Source organism: Heterodontus francisci, chromosome 29 (assembly GCF_036365525.1).
Source record: "Heterodontus francisci isolate sHetFra1 chromosome 29, sHetFra1.hap1, whole genome shotgun sequence".
NCBI lineage: Eukaryota > Metazoa > Chordata > Chondrichthyes > Heterodontiformes > Heterodontidae > Heterodontus > Heterodontus francisci.
Window position 1 is genome coordinate 48,226,061 of NC_090399.1, and position 15,357 is coordinate 48,241,417.

Genomic DNA, 15,357 nt, shown 5'->3' on the forward strand with positions numbered 1-15,357 from the left:
ACTTGAAGTTTGAAAAATCTATGACAATGCCTGACTCTTAATTTGCATTTAACTTGCGGAAAGCTTACCGGAATTTACCATGTGGACCAAAGTCCCACCGTCACACGTAGACAAGGTCTCCACTCCGGCGAAGAATTTACTCCGTGCGCCTCTCGCTTGCAGCATGATTGTTTGAAAAGACCGTTGAAAGGTACCTATTGAATGAAAATATTAAACCAAATGCAGATCTAGTGTCAGGAAATTAATCCAGATGATGAGGCAATCCTCCCGTTTCCTCGAGATCGATATCGATATTACCCAAATCTTTCCAGAGGGAGCGGGGTAAATAAAATGAGCCTTGTGAAGCAGTGCGTTAAATATTAAGCCGACAGTTGTGAGGGGGTTCGACGCTCCTCGGGGAAAAACGAGCGAATTGCAAATGCAACGCATTAAGGACTCGGCCATCACAACTGTGGCTACTTATTCATCAACAATTTAAACTCTGCTATGACAGCAAAACACTGTGGCGACTGGCAGTCTAACTTGCGCACAGCAATGTTGGAAATGTTCAGCAAATGAAGCAGCATCGGTGGAGAGAGGAGGGAAGATAACATTTCAGATAAACGACCGATCACTTTAAAATTAATCCTCACCTCGCTGACTCTGCACTGTGTGTTGAATCTCGGTAACGACTGTTTAGTTGGTTCTCTGATATTCAATTTGCTGCAAATTCCTCAACTCGAAAAGAACTGCAGCGATCCGTGCAATAATCTAAATCCTCTGATATTTAATGGCAATATGACATCAGTATTCTGCTGGATACTGAATGTGAACAGCAGAAATGTGGTGGTCTGCTCCCATAGCGCACAGACCAGCCCCAGTCTCTGTTGCTGCCCGCCGGCTGCTCAAACCTTATCTCTGATTATAAATTGCAACCAGATTCAAGCTAAACGTGCAGGATAGAGATGAATCACCGAGGCAAAGATCAAATATATAAAATAGATTACTTACACCAGAGAAATAATCACACAATATCTATTGACCATTAAAATGCAGCATTATATGAAGAAGACAACAAAGACTTTCAGTACTTTTGGCGATCTGTGATAGGTGTTTAGAGGCAAAGGAAGTCCAGGTCATCAGTAAGCATTGAAATTATCAATAGATTCCGAAGATAATGTTGTGAACAATCGGGCCGCTGCCCTTCGGAAGGCCAGACCTGCTTTTGCAGCGCTGGTCTGCCTAGCCGTCCCACAGGTCTAAATGCATGGACTGGTTTCAAGGGAGAGATGTACATTAGTGCGAATGGGAGATGGACCTCGAGGAAGAGCTGTGGCGGCAAAGCAGCGTAAAGGCGTAAGTATTGATGGTGATTATTATAGTTGTTAAGGCGGCAGTAAAGTGACAACGAAATGGAAGGACTAAAGTAAAGTAGGGTTATTGATTGTGGGAGGGAGGAAAATGTGAGGGAAGAGGCAGGTTTGAATTGGGGAGCATCAAGCACAGACACCCAACAGTGCGAGGTTTGGATGGAGCAAATTGCTTTTGTTCAGCAAACAAGCATATAAATAAACACGGATTTTAGTGGGCTCTCCAAGTGGGCGCCGAGGAGAAAGGAGAACTGCAAACACTTTCTGCCGTGACTCGGATTCGAACCGAGGTTGCTACGGCCACAACGCACAGTACTAACCACTATACGATCACGGCGCCACACACTAGCTGTGGTTACGAACCCGGGCAGCTGCAGCAATGTCACAACCGACACTGCCTCGAAACGATGCATTTTTGCGATGGGACCAACATCAGATCTGTAAAAAATTTTGGCAGTAATGTAATACGACACACGCCCCAGGAGCGATTACAGCTTTAATCCACTGCCTTAGACCGTTCGCCCAGGCTGTCCTAAACAGCACATTTCAATTTCGAAACTAACTGAAAGCTGCCTTTCCTGATGACTGCCCGCCCAGCCCATGGTTTTGCATTGCAAGTTGGGGGAAATATCAAACGCTGTCGGTTCGAAACGGAGTCGACTTTTTCCGCGAAAAGAGTCATATATTCCCCAACGTCATACAAAGGCGAAATGCTGAAGATGCTGGAACCTTGATATATAAAAAGCCACTGCTTGAGCTAATTAGCAGCTTTGACTTTGTCATGAGAAACAGAGTTAATGTTCCAGGTATATGATATTTAGGAAATTAAACAATGACGAAAGGGTTGACTTGTTCAAATCGCATTGTTGCTGTCAGCAATTTCAACCCCAGGTGTCCCATATGACAGGTGAAGATACTCAGCATTATACCAATGAGGAACGCATCCACAGCCTATATATGGTGGGATGCATCGTTCCTGTTCCACAGAATCTTTCGAAAAAAATATTTGATGACACTTGTTTCACCTTCCATCGGACACTGTTGAAAGAAAACTTATAATTCACATTTCCGTCTGTTTGTAAATTAAGATGCAGAGTAACCGGATGTAGGCAGCGAGGAATCTGTGAGGCAAACTGCCACGCAGAAAAGTGTAGAAAATGTGAGGCGCAGAAAGATACACATAGACAGAAATAAGCACACAGGCAGACAATTACATTCGCGCCACATAAGTGCCAGGCAATGACCAACTGCAACAAGTGAGTATCCAACCATCTCCGCTTGACAGTCAATGGCATTACCATCGCTGAATCCCGAACTATCAACATGTGCCGGGTTACAACTAGCCAGAAACTGAACTAGATCAGCCATATAAGTACTGTGGCTACAGGAGCAGGTCACAAGCTGCTAATTTAACTTCTGAATCCCAAAAGCCTGCCCACCATCCACAAGACAGGAAGGCAGGCACCACCAGTTCCGAAGAAGGGTCACTGACCCGAAACGTTAACTCTGCTTCTCTTTCCACAGATGCTGCCAGACCTGCTGAGTGATTGCAGCATTTCTTGTTTTTGTACCAGTCAGGAGTGTTTTGGAATACCCTCCATTTGTTGGTTGAGTGCAGCTCCAGCAACACTCAAGAAGCTCGACCCCATCCAGGTAAACAACGCGCTTGACTGACACCCCCATGAATCAACTTCAACATTCGCTCCTTCCACCACGGACTCACAGTGGCTGCAGTGCACTTTAAAATCCTGATTGCTTTCATCGAGCCTCTGTTGAGTCACTAGCTCGCTCGCTCAGCTTCCTGCTGCAGTAAGTTAAAGCTATTGAACCAACTTCGTTCAGCTGATGGACAAGTAAATGCCACTGCCAGGCAGTTTCTGTTTAACAAGGCAATTTAAGACACTTGAAGTTTGAAAAATCTATGACAATGCCTGACTCTTAATTTGCATTTAACTTGCGGAAAGCTTACCGGAATTTACCATGTGGACCAAAGTCCCACCGTCACACGCAGACAAGGTCTCCACTCCGGCGAAGAATTTACTCCGTGCGCCTCTCGCTTGCAGCATGATTGTTTGAAAAGACGGTTGAAAGGTACCTATTGAATGAAAATATTAAACCAAATGCAGATCTAGTGTCAGGAAATTAATCCAGATGATGAGGCAATCCTCCCGTTTCCTCGAGATCGATATCGATATTACCCAAATCTTTCCAGAGGGAGCGGGGTAAATAAAATGAGCCTTGTGAAGCAGTGCGTTAAATATTAAGCCGACAGTTGTGAGGGGGTTCGACGCTCCTCGGGGAAAAACGAGCGAATTGCAAATGCAACGCATTAAGGACTCGGCCATCACAACTGTGGCTACTTATTCATCAACAATTTAAACTCTGCTATGACAGCAAAACACTGTGGCGACTGGCAGTCTAACTTGCGCACAGCAATGTTGGAAATGTTCAGCAAATGAAGCAGCATCGGTGGAGAGAGGAGGGAAGATAACATTTCAGATAAACGACCGTTCACTTTAAAATTAATCCTCACCTCGCTGACTCTGCACTGTGGGTTGAATCTCGGTAACGACTGTTTAGTTGGTTCTCTGATATTCAATTTGCTGCAAATTCCTCAACTCGAAAAGAACTGCAGCGATCCGTGCAATAATCTAAATCCTCTGATATTTAATGGCAATATGACATCAGTATTCTGCTGGATACTGAATGTGAACAGCAGAAATGTGGTGGTCTGCTCCCACAGCGCACAGCCCAGCCCCAGTCTCTGTTGCTGCCCGCCGGCTGCTCAAACCTTATCTCTGAATATAAATTGCAACCAGATTCAAGCTAAACGTGCAGGATAGAGATGAATCACCGAGGCAAAGATCAAATATATAAAATAGATTACTTACACCAGAGAAATAATCACACAATATCTATTGACCATTAAAATGCAGCATTATATGAAGAAGACAACAAAGACTTTCAGTACTTTTGGCGATCTGCGATAGGTGTTTAGAGGCAAAGAAAGTCCAGGTCATCAGTAAGCATTGAAATTATCAATAGATTCCGAAGATAATGTTGTGAACAATCGGGCCGCTGCCCTTCGGAAGGCCAGACCTGCTTTTGCAGCGCTTGTCTGCCTAGCCGTCCCACAGGTCTAAATGCATGGACTGGTTTCAAGGGAGAGATGTACATTAGTGCGAATGGGAGATGGACCTCGAGGAAGAGCGGTGGCGGCAAAGCAGCGTAAAGGCGTAAGTATTGATGGTGATTATTATAGTTGTTAAGGCGGCAGTAAAGTGACAACGAAATGGAAGGACTAAAGTAAAGTAGGGTTAGTGATTGTGGAAGGGAGGAAAATGTGAGGGAAGAGGCAGGTTTGAATTGGGGAGCATCAGGCACAGACACCCAACAGTGCGAGGTTTGGATGGAGCAAATTGCTTTTGTTCAGCAAACAAGCATATAAGTAAACACGGATTTTAGTGGGCTCTCCAAGTGGGCGCCGAGGAGAAAGGAGAACTGCAAACAGTTATTGCCGTGACTCGGATTCGAACCGAGGTTGCTGCGGCCACAACGCAGAGTACTAACCACTATACGATCACGGCGCCACACACTAGCTGTGGTTACGAACCCCGGCAGCTGCAGCAATGTCACAACCGACACTGCCTCGAAACGATGCATTTTTGCGATGGGACCAATATCAGATCTGTAAAAAATTTTGGCAGTAATGTAATACGACACACGCCCCAGGAGCGATTACAGCTTTAATCCACTGCCTTAGACCGTTCGCCCAGGCTGTCCTAAACAGCACATTTCAATTTCGAAACTAACTGAAAGCTGCCTTTCCTGATGACTGCCCGCCCAGCCCATGGTTTTGCATTGCAAGTTGGGGGAAATATCAAACGCTGTCGGTTCGAAACGGAGTCGACGTTTTCCGCGAAAAGAGTCATATATTCCCCAACGTCATACAAAGGCGAAATGCTGAAGATGCTGGAACCTTGATATATAAAAAGCCACTGCTTGAGCTAATTAGCAGCTTTGACTTTGTCATGAGAAACAGAGTTAATGTTCCAGGTATATGATATTTAGGAAATTAAACAATGACGAAAGGGTTGACTTGTTCAAATCGCATTGTTGCTGTCAGCAATTTCAACCCCAGGTGTCCCATATGACAGGTGAGGATACTCAGCATTATACCAATGAGGAACGCATCCACAGCCTATATATGGTGGGATGCATCGTTCCTGTTCCACAGAATCTTTCGAAAAAAAATATTTGATGACACTTGTTTCACCTTCCATCGGACACTGTTGAAAGAAAACTTATAATTCACATTTCCGTCTGTTTGTAAATTAAGATGCAGAGTAACCGGATGTAGGCAGCGAGGAATCTGTTAGGCAAACTGCCACGCAGAAACGTGTAGAAAATGTGAGGCGCAGAAAGATACACATAGACAGAAATAAGCACACAGGCAGACAATTACATTCGCGCCACATAAGTGCCAGGCAATGACCAACTGCAACAAGTGAGTATCCAACCATCTCCGCTTGACAGTCAATGGCATTACCATCGCTGAATCCCGAACTATCAACATGTGCCGGGTTACAACTAGCCAGAAACTGAACTAGATCAGCCATATAAGTACTGTGGCTAAAGGAGCAGGTCACAAGCTGCTAATTTAACTTCTGAATCCCCAAAGCCTGCCCACCATCCACAAGACAGGAAGGCAGGCACCACCAGTTCCGAAGAAGGGTCACTGACCCGAAACGTTAACTCTGCTTCTCTTTCCACAGATGCTGCCAGACCTGCTGAGTGATTGCAGCATTTCTTGTTTTTGTACCAGTCAGGAGTGTTTTGGAATACCCTCCATTTGTTGGTTGAGTGCAGCTCCAGCAACACTCAAGAAGCTCGACCCCATCCAGGACAAACAACGCGCTTGACTGACACCCCCATGAATCAACTTCAACATTCGCTCCTTCCACCACGGACTCACAGTGGCTGCAGTGCACTTTAAAATCCTGATTGCTTTCATCGAGCCTCTGTTGAGTCACTAGCTCGCTCGCTTAGCTTCCTGCTGCAGTAAGTTAAAGCTATTGAACCAACTTCGTTCAGCTGATGGACAAGTAAATGCCACTGCCAGGCAGTTTCTGTTTAACAAGGCAATTTAAGACACTTGAAGTTTGAAAAATCGATGACAATGCCTGACTCTTAATTTGCATTTAACTTGCGGAAAGCTTACCGGAATTTACCATGTGGACCAAAGTCCCACCGTCACACGCAGACAAGGTCTCCACTCCGGCGAAGAATTTACTCCGTGCGCCTCTCGCTTGCAGCATGATTGTTTGAAAAGACGGTTGAAAGGTACCTATTGAATGAAAATATTAAACCAAATGCAGATCTAGTGTCAGGAAATTAATCCAGATGATGAGGCAATCCTCCCGTTTCCTCGAGATCGATATTACCCAAATCTTTCCAGAGGGAGCGGGGTAAATAAAATGAGCCTTGTGAAGCAGTGCGTTAAATATTAAGCCGACAGTTGTGAGGGGGTTCGACGCTCCTCGGGGAAAAACGAGCGAATTGCAAATGCAACGCATTAAGGGCTCGGCCATCACAACTGTGGCTACTTATTCATCAACAATTTAAACTCTGCTATGACAGCAAAACACTGTGGCGACTGGCAGTCTAACTTGCGCACAGCAATGTTGGAAATTTTCAGCAAATGAAGCAGCATCGGTGGAGAGAGGAGGGAAGATAACATTTCAGATAAACGACCGTTCACTTTAAAATTAATCCTCACCTCGCTGACTCTGCACTGTGTGTTGAATCTCGGTAACGACTGTTTAGTTGGTTCTCTGATATTCAATTTGCTGCAAATTCCTCAACTCGAAAAGAACTGCAGCGATCCGTGCAATAACCTAAATCCTCTGATATTTAATGGCAATATAACTTCAGTATTCTGCTGGATACTGAATGTGAACAGCAGAAATGTGGTGGTCTGCTCCCATAGCGCACAGACCAGCCCCAGTCTCTGTTGCTGCCCGCCGGCTGCTCAAACCTTATCTCTGATTATAAATTGCAACCAGATTCAAGCTAAACGTGCAGGATAGAGATGAATCACCGAGGCAAAGATCAAATATATAAAATAGATTACTTACACCAGAGAAATAATCACACAATATCTATTGACCATTAAAATGCAGCATTATATGAAGAAGACAACAAAGACTTTCAGTACTTTTGGCGATCTGTGATAGGTGTTTCGAGGCAAAGAAAGTCCAGGTCATCAGTAAGCATTGAAATTATCAATAGATTCCGAAGATAATGTTGTGAACAATCGGGCCGCTGCCCTTCGGAAGGCCAGACCTGCTTTTGCAGCGCTTGTCTGCCTAGCCGTCCCACAGGTCTAAATGCATGGACTGGTTTCAAGGGAGAGATGTACATTCGTGCGAATGGGAGATGGACCTCGAGGAAGAGCGGTGGCGGCAAAGCAGCGTAAAGGCGTAAGTATTGATGGTGATTATTATAGTTGTTAAGGCGGCGGTAAAGTGACAACGAAATGGAAGGACTAAAGTAAAGTAGGGTTAGTGATTGTGGAAGGGAGGAAAATGTGAGGGAAGAGGCAGGTTTGAATTGGGGAGCATCAAGCACAGACACCCAACAGTGCGAGGTTTGGATGGAGCAAATTGCTTTTGTTCAGCAAACAAGCATATAAATAAACACGGATTTTAGTGGGCTCTCCAAGTGGGCGCCGAGGAGAAAGGAGAACTGCAAACAGTTATTGCCGTGACTCGGATTCGAACCGAGGTTGCTGCGGCTACAACGCAGAGAACTAACCACGATACGATCACGGCGCCACACACTAGCTGTGGCTGCGAACCCGGGCAGCTGCAGCAATGTCACAACCGACACTGCCTCGAAACGATGCATTTTTGCGATGGGACCAACATCAGATCTGTAAAAAATTTTGGCAGTAATGTAATACGACACACGCCCCAGGAGCGATTACAGCTTTAATCCACTGCCTTAGACCGTTCGCCCAGGCTGTCCTAAACAGCACATTTCAATTTCGAAACTAACTGAAAGCTGCCTTTCCTGATGACTGCCCGCCCAGCCCATGGTTTTGCATTGCAAGTTGGGGGAAATATAAAACGCTGTCGGTTCGAAACGGAGTCGACTTTTTCCGCGAAAAGAGTCATATATTCCCCAACGTCATACAAAGGCGAAATGCTGAAGATGATGGAACCTTGATATATAAAAAGCCACTGCTTGAGCTAATTAGCAGCTTTGACTTTGTCATGAGAAACAGAGTTAATGTTCCAGGTATATGATATTTAGGAAATTAAACAATGACGAAAGGGTTGACTTGTTCAAATCGCATTGTTGCTGTCAGCAATTTCAACCCCAGGTGTCCCATATGATAGGTGAGGATACTCAGCATTATACCAATGAGGAACGCATCCACAGCCTATATATGGTGGGATGCATCGTTCCTGTTCCACTGAATCTTTCGAAAAAAAATATTTGATGACACTTGTTTCACCTTCCATCGGACACTGTTGAAAGAAAACTTATAATTCACATTTCCGTCTCTTTGTAAATTAAGATGCAGAGTAACCGGATGTAGGCAGCGAGGAATCTGTGAGGCAAACTGCCACGCAGAAAAGTGTAGAAAATGTGAGGCGCAGAAAGATACACATAAACAGAAATAAGCACACAGGCAGACAATTACATTCGCGCCACATAAGTGCCAGGCAATGACCAACTGCAACAAGTGAGTATCCAACCATCTCCGCTTGACAGTCAATGGCATTACCATCGCTGAATCCCGAACTATCAACATGTGCCGGGTTACAACTAGCCAGAAACTGAACTAGATCAGCCATATAAGTACTGTGGCTACAGGAGCAGGTCACAAGCTGCTAATTTAACTTCTGAATCCCAAAAGCCTGCCCACCATCCACAAGACAGGAAGGCAGGCACCACCAGTTCCGAAGAAGGGTCACTGACCCGAAACGTTAACTCTGCTTCTCTTTCCACAGATGCCGCCAGACCTGCTGAGTGATTGCAGCATTTCTTGTTTTTGTACCAGTCAGGAGTGTTTTGGAATACCCTCCATTTGTTGGTTGAGTGCAGCTCCAGCAACACTCAAGAAGCTCGACCCCATCCAGGACAAACAACGCGCTTGACTGACACCCCCATGAATCAACTTCAACATTCGCTCCTTCCACCACGGACTCACAGTGGCTGCAGTGCACTTTAAAATCCTGATTGCTTTCATCCAGCCTCTGTTGAGTCACTAGCTCGCTAGCTTAGCTTCCTGCTGCAGTAAGTTAAAGCTATTGAACCAACTTCGTTCAGCTGATGGACAAGTAAATGCCACTGCCAGGCAGTTTCTGTTTAACAAGTCAATTTAAGACACTTGAAGTTTGAAAAATCTATGACAATGCCTGACTCTTAATTTGCATTTAACTTGCGGAAAGCTTACCGGAATTTACCATGTGGACCAAAGTCCCACCGTCACACGCAGACAAGGTCTCCACTCCGGCGAAGAATTTACTCCGTGCGCCTCTCGCTTGCAGCATGATTGTTTGAAAAGACGGTTGAAAGGTACCTATTGAATGAAAATATTAAACCAAATGCAGATCTAGTGTCAGGAAATTAATCCAGATGATGAGGCAATCCTCCCGTTTCCTCGAGATCGATATCGATATTACCCAAATCTTTCCAGTGGGAGCGGGGTAAATAAAATGAGCCTTGTGAAGCAATGCGTTAAATATTAAGCCGACAGTTGTGAGGGGGTTCGACGCTCCTCGGGGAAAAACGAGCGAATTGCAAATGCAACGCATTAAGGACTCGGCCATCACAACTGTGGCTACTTATTCATCAACAATTTAAACTCTGCTATGACAGCAAAACACTGTGGCGACTGGCAGTCTAACTTGCGCACAGCAATGTTGGAAATGTTCAGCAAATGAAGCAGCATCGGTGGAGAGAGGAGGGAAGATAACATTTCAGATAAACGACCGTTCACTTTAAAATTAATCCTCACCTCGCTGACTCTGCACTGTGTGTTGAATCTCGGTAACGACTGTTTAGTTGGTTCTCTGATATTCAATTTGCTGCAAATTCCTCAACTCGAAAAGAACTGCAGCGATCCGTGCAATAATCTAAATCCTCTGATATTTAATGGCAATATGACATCAGTATTCTGCTGGATACTGAATGTGAACAGCAGAAATGTGGTGGTCTGCTCCCACAGCGCACAGACCAGCCCCAGTCTCTGTTGCTGCCCGCCGGCTGCTCAAACCTTATCTCTGATTATAAATTGCAACCAGATTCAAGCTAAACGTGCAGGATAGAGATGAATCACCGAGGCAAAGATCAAATATATAAAATAGATTACTTACACCAGAGAAATAATCACACAATATCTATTGACCATTAAAATGCAGCATTCTATGAAGAAGACAACAAAGACTTTCAGTACTTTTGGCGATCTGCGATAGGTGTTTAGAGGCAAAGAAAGTCCAGGTCATCAGTAAGCATTGAAATTATCAATAGATTCCGAAGATAATGTTGTGAACAATCGGGCCGCTGCCCTTCGGAAGGCCAGACCTGCTTTTGCAGCGCTTGTCTGCCTAGCCGTCCCACAGGTCTAAATGCATGGACTGGTTTCAAGGGAGAGATGTACATTAGTGCGAATGGGAGATGGACGTCGAGGAAGAGCGGTGGCGGCAAAGCAGCGTAAAGGCGTAAGTATTGATGGTGATTATTATAGTTGTTAAGGCGGCAGTAAAGTGACAACGAAATGGAAGGACTAAAGTAAAGTAGGGTTAGTGATTGTGGAAGGGAGGAAAATGTGAGGGAAGAGGCAGGTTTGAATTGGGGAGCATCAGGCACAGACACCCAACAGTGCGAGGTTTGGATAGAGCAAATTGCTTTTGTTCAGCAAACAAGCATATAAATAAACACGGATTTTAGTGGGCTCTCCAAGTGGGCGCCGAGGAGAAAGGAGAACTGCAAACAGTTATTGCCGTGACTCGGATTCGAACCGAGGTTGCTGCGGCCACAACGCAGAGTACTAACCACTATACGATCACGGCGCCACACACTAGCTGTGGTTACGAACCCGGGCAGCTGCAGCAATGTCACAACCGACACTGCCTCGAAACGATGCATTTTTGCGATGGGACCAATATCAGATCTGTAAAAATTTTTGGCAGTAATGTAATACGACACACGCCCCAGGAGCGATTACAGCTTTAATCCACTGCCTTAGACCGTTCGCCCAGGCTGTCCTAAACAGCACATTTCAATTTCGAAACTAACTGAAAGCTGCCTTTCCTGATGACTGCCCGCCCAGCCCATGGTTTTGCATTGCAAGTTGGGGGAAATATCAAACGCTGTCGGTTCGAAACGGAGTCGACTTTTTCCGCGAAAAGAGTCATATATTCCCCAACGTCATACAAAGGCGAAATGCTGAAGATGCTGGAACCTTGATATATAAAAAGCCACTGCTTGAGCTAATTAGCAGCTTTGACTTTGTCATGAGAAACAGAGTTAATGTTCCAGGTATATGATATTTAGGAAATTAAACAATGACGAAAGGGTTGACTTGTTCAAATCGCATTGTTGCTGTCAGCAATTTCAACCCCAGGTGTCCCATATGACAGGTGAGGATACTCAGCATTATACCAATGAGGAACGCATCCACAGCCTATATATGGTGGGATGCATCGTTCCTGTTCCACTGAATCTTTCGAAAAAAAATATTTGATGACACTTGTTTCACCTTCCATCGGACACTGTTGAAAGAAAACTTATAATTCACATTTCCGTCTGTTTGTAAATTAAGATGCAGAGTAACCGGATGTAGGCAGCGAGGAATCTGTTAGGCAAACTGCCACGCAGAAACGTGTAGAAAATGTGAGGCGCAGAAAGATACACATAGACAGAAATAAGCACACAGGCAGACAATTACATTCGCGCCACATAAGTGCCAGGCAATGACCAACTGCAACAAGTGAGTATCCAACCATCTCCGCTTGACAGTCAATGGCATTACCATCGCTGAATCCCGAACTATCAACATGTGCCGGGTTACAACTAGCCAGAAACTGAACTAGATCAGCCATATAAGTACTGTGGCTAAAGGAGCAGGTCACAAGCTGCTAATTTAACTTCTGAATCCCCAAAGCCTGCCCACCATCCACAAGACAGGAAGGCAGGCACCACCAGTTCCGAAGAAGGGTCACTGACCCGAAACGTTAACTCTGCTTCTCTTTCCACAGATGCTGCCAGACCTGCTGAGTGATTCCAGCATTTCTTGTTTTTGTACCAGTCAGGAGTGTTTTGGAATACCCTCCAGTTGTTGGTTGAGTGCAGCTCCAGCAACACTCAAGAAGCTCGACCCCATCCAGGACAAACAACGCGCTTGACTGACACCCCCATGAATCAACTTCAACATTCGCTCCTTCCACCACGGACTCACAGTGGCTGCAGTGCACTTTAAAATCCTGATTGCTTTCATCGAGCCTCTGTTGAGTCACTAGCTCGCTAGCTTAGCTTCCTGCTGCAGTAAGTTAAAGCTATTGAACCAACTTCGTTCAGCTGATGGACAAGTAAATGCCACTGCCAGGCAGTTTCTGTTTAACAAGGCAATTTAAGACACTTGAAGTTTGAAAAATCTATGACAATGCCTGACTCTTAATTTGCATTTAACTTGCGGAAAGCTTACCGGAATTTACCATGTGGACCAAAGTCCCACCGTCACACGCAGACAAGGTCTCCACTCCGGCGAAGAATTTACTCCGTGCGCCTCTCGCTTGCAGCATGATTATTTGAAAAGACGGTTGAAAGGTACCTATTGAATGAAAATATTAAACCAAATGCAGATCTAGTGTCAGGAAATTAATCCAGATGATGAGGCAATCCTCCCGTTTCCTCGAGATCGATATCGATATTCCCCAAATCTTTCCAGAGGGAGCGGGGTAAAGAAAATGAGCCTTGTGAAGCAGTGCGTTAAATATTAAGCCGACAATTGTGAGGGGCTTCGACGCTCCTCGGGGAAAAACGAGCGAATTGCAAATGCAACGCATTAAGGGCTCGGCCATCACAACTGTGGCTACTTATTCATCAACAATTTAAACTCTGCTATGACAGCAAAACACTGTGGCGACTGGCAGTCTAACTTGCGCACAGCAATGTTGGAAATGTTCAGCAAATGAAGCAGCATCGGTGGAGAGAGGAGGGAAGATAACATTTCAGATAAACGACCGTTCACTTTAAAATTAATCCTCACCTCGCTGACTCTGCACTGTGTGTTGAATCTCGGTAACGACTGTTTAGTTGGTTCTCTGATATTCAATTTGCTGCAAATTCCTCAACTCGAAAAGAACTGCAGCGATCCGTGCAATAACCTAAATCCTCTGATATTTAATGGCAATATAACTTCAGTATTCTGCTGGATACTGAATGTGAACAGCAGAAATGCGGTGGTCTGCTCCCATAGCGCACAGACCAGCCCCAGTCTCTGTTGCTGCCCGCCGGCTGCTCAAACCTTATCTCTGATTATAAATTGCAACCAGATTCAAGCTAAACGTGCAGGATAGAGATGAATCACCGAGGCAAAGATCAAATATATAAAATAGATTACTTACACCAGAGAAATAATCACACAATATCTATTGACCATTAAAATGCAGCATTATATGAAGAAGACAACAAAGACTTTCAGTACTTTTGGCGATCTGTGATAGGTGTTTCGAGGCAAAGAAAGTCCAGGTCATCAGTAAGCATTGAAATTATCAATAGATTCCGAAGATAATGTTGTGAACAATCGGGCCGCTGCCCTTCGGAAGGCCAGACCTGCTTTTGCAGCGCTTGTCTGCCTAGCCGTCCCACAGGTCTAAATGCATGGACTGGTTTCAAGGGAGAGATGTACATTAGTGCGAATGGGAGATGGACCTCGAGGAAGAGCGGTGGCGGCAAAGCAGCGTAAAGGCGTAAGTATTGATGGTGATTATTATAGTTGTTAAGGCGGCGGTAAAGTGACAACGAAATGGAAGGACTAAAGTAAAGTAGGGTTAGTGATTGTGGAAGGGAGGAAAATGTGAGGGAAGAGGCAGGTTTGAATTGGGGAGCATCAAGCACAGACACCCAACAGTGCGAGGTTTGGATGGAGCAAATTGCTTTTGTTCAGCAAACAAGCATATAAATAAACACGGATTTTAGTGGGCTCTCCAAGTGGGCGCCGAGGAGAAAGGAGAACTGCAAACAGTTATTGCCGTGACTCGGATTCGAACCGAGGTTGCTGCGGCCACAACGCAGAGTACTAACCACTATACGATCACGGCGCCACACACTAGCTGTGGTTACGAACCCGGGCAGCTGCAGCAATGTCACAACCGACACTGCCTCGAAACGATGCATTTTTGCGATGGGACCAACATCAGATCTGTAAAAAATTTTGGCAGTAATGTAATACGACACACGCCCCAGGAGCGATTACAGCTTTAATCCACTGCCTTAGACCGTTCGCCCAGGCTGTCCTAAACAGCACATTTCAATTTCGAAACTGACTGAAAGCTGCCTTTCCTGATGACTGCCCGCCCAGCCCATGGTTTTGCATTGCAAGTTGGGGGAAATATCAAACGCTGCGGTTCGAAACGGAGTCGACTTTTTCCGCGAAAAGAGTCATATATTCCCCAACGTCATACAAAGGCGAAATGCTGAAGATGCTGGAACCTTGATATATAAAAAGCCACTGCTTGAGCTAATTAGCAGCTTTGACTTTGTCATGAGAAACAGAGTTAATGTTCCAGGTATATGATATTTAGGAAATTAAACAATGACGAAAGGGTTGACTTGTTCAAATCGCATTGTTGCTGTCAGCAATTTCAACCCCAGGTGTCCCATATGATAGGTGAGGATACTCAGCATTATACCAATGAGGAACGCATCCACAGCCTATATATGGTGGGATGCATCGTTCCTGTTCCACTGAATCTTTCGAAAAAAAATATTT

The 15,357-nt window shown here is 45.0% G+C and overlaps 3 non-coding genes across 3 annotated transcripts; all 3 read right to left on the bottom strand.

Moving 5' to 3' along the window:
- Positions 1 to 4,864: 4,864 nt before the first annotated feature.
- On the bottom strand, positions 4,865 to 4,936 carry trnah-gug (transfer RNA histidin (anticodon GUG)). Its single transcript has one exon. It is a non-coding gene; the product is annotated as a tRNA-His (tRNA).
- A 6,426-nt stretch (positions 4,937 to 11,362) lies between these two features.
- On the bottom strand, positions 11,363 to 11,434 carry trnah-gug (transfer RNA histidin (anticodon GUG)). The gene has a single exon. It is a non-coding gene; the product is annotated as a tRNA-His (tRNA).
- Positions 11,435 to 14,614: 3,180 nt separating this feature from the next.
- Positions 14,615 to 14,686, bottom strand: trnah-gug (transfer RNA histidin (anticodon GUG)). Its single transcript has one exon. It is a non-coding gene; the product is annotated as a tRNA-His (tRNA).
- Positions 14,687 to 15,357: the final 671 nt, after the last annotated feature.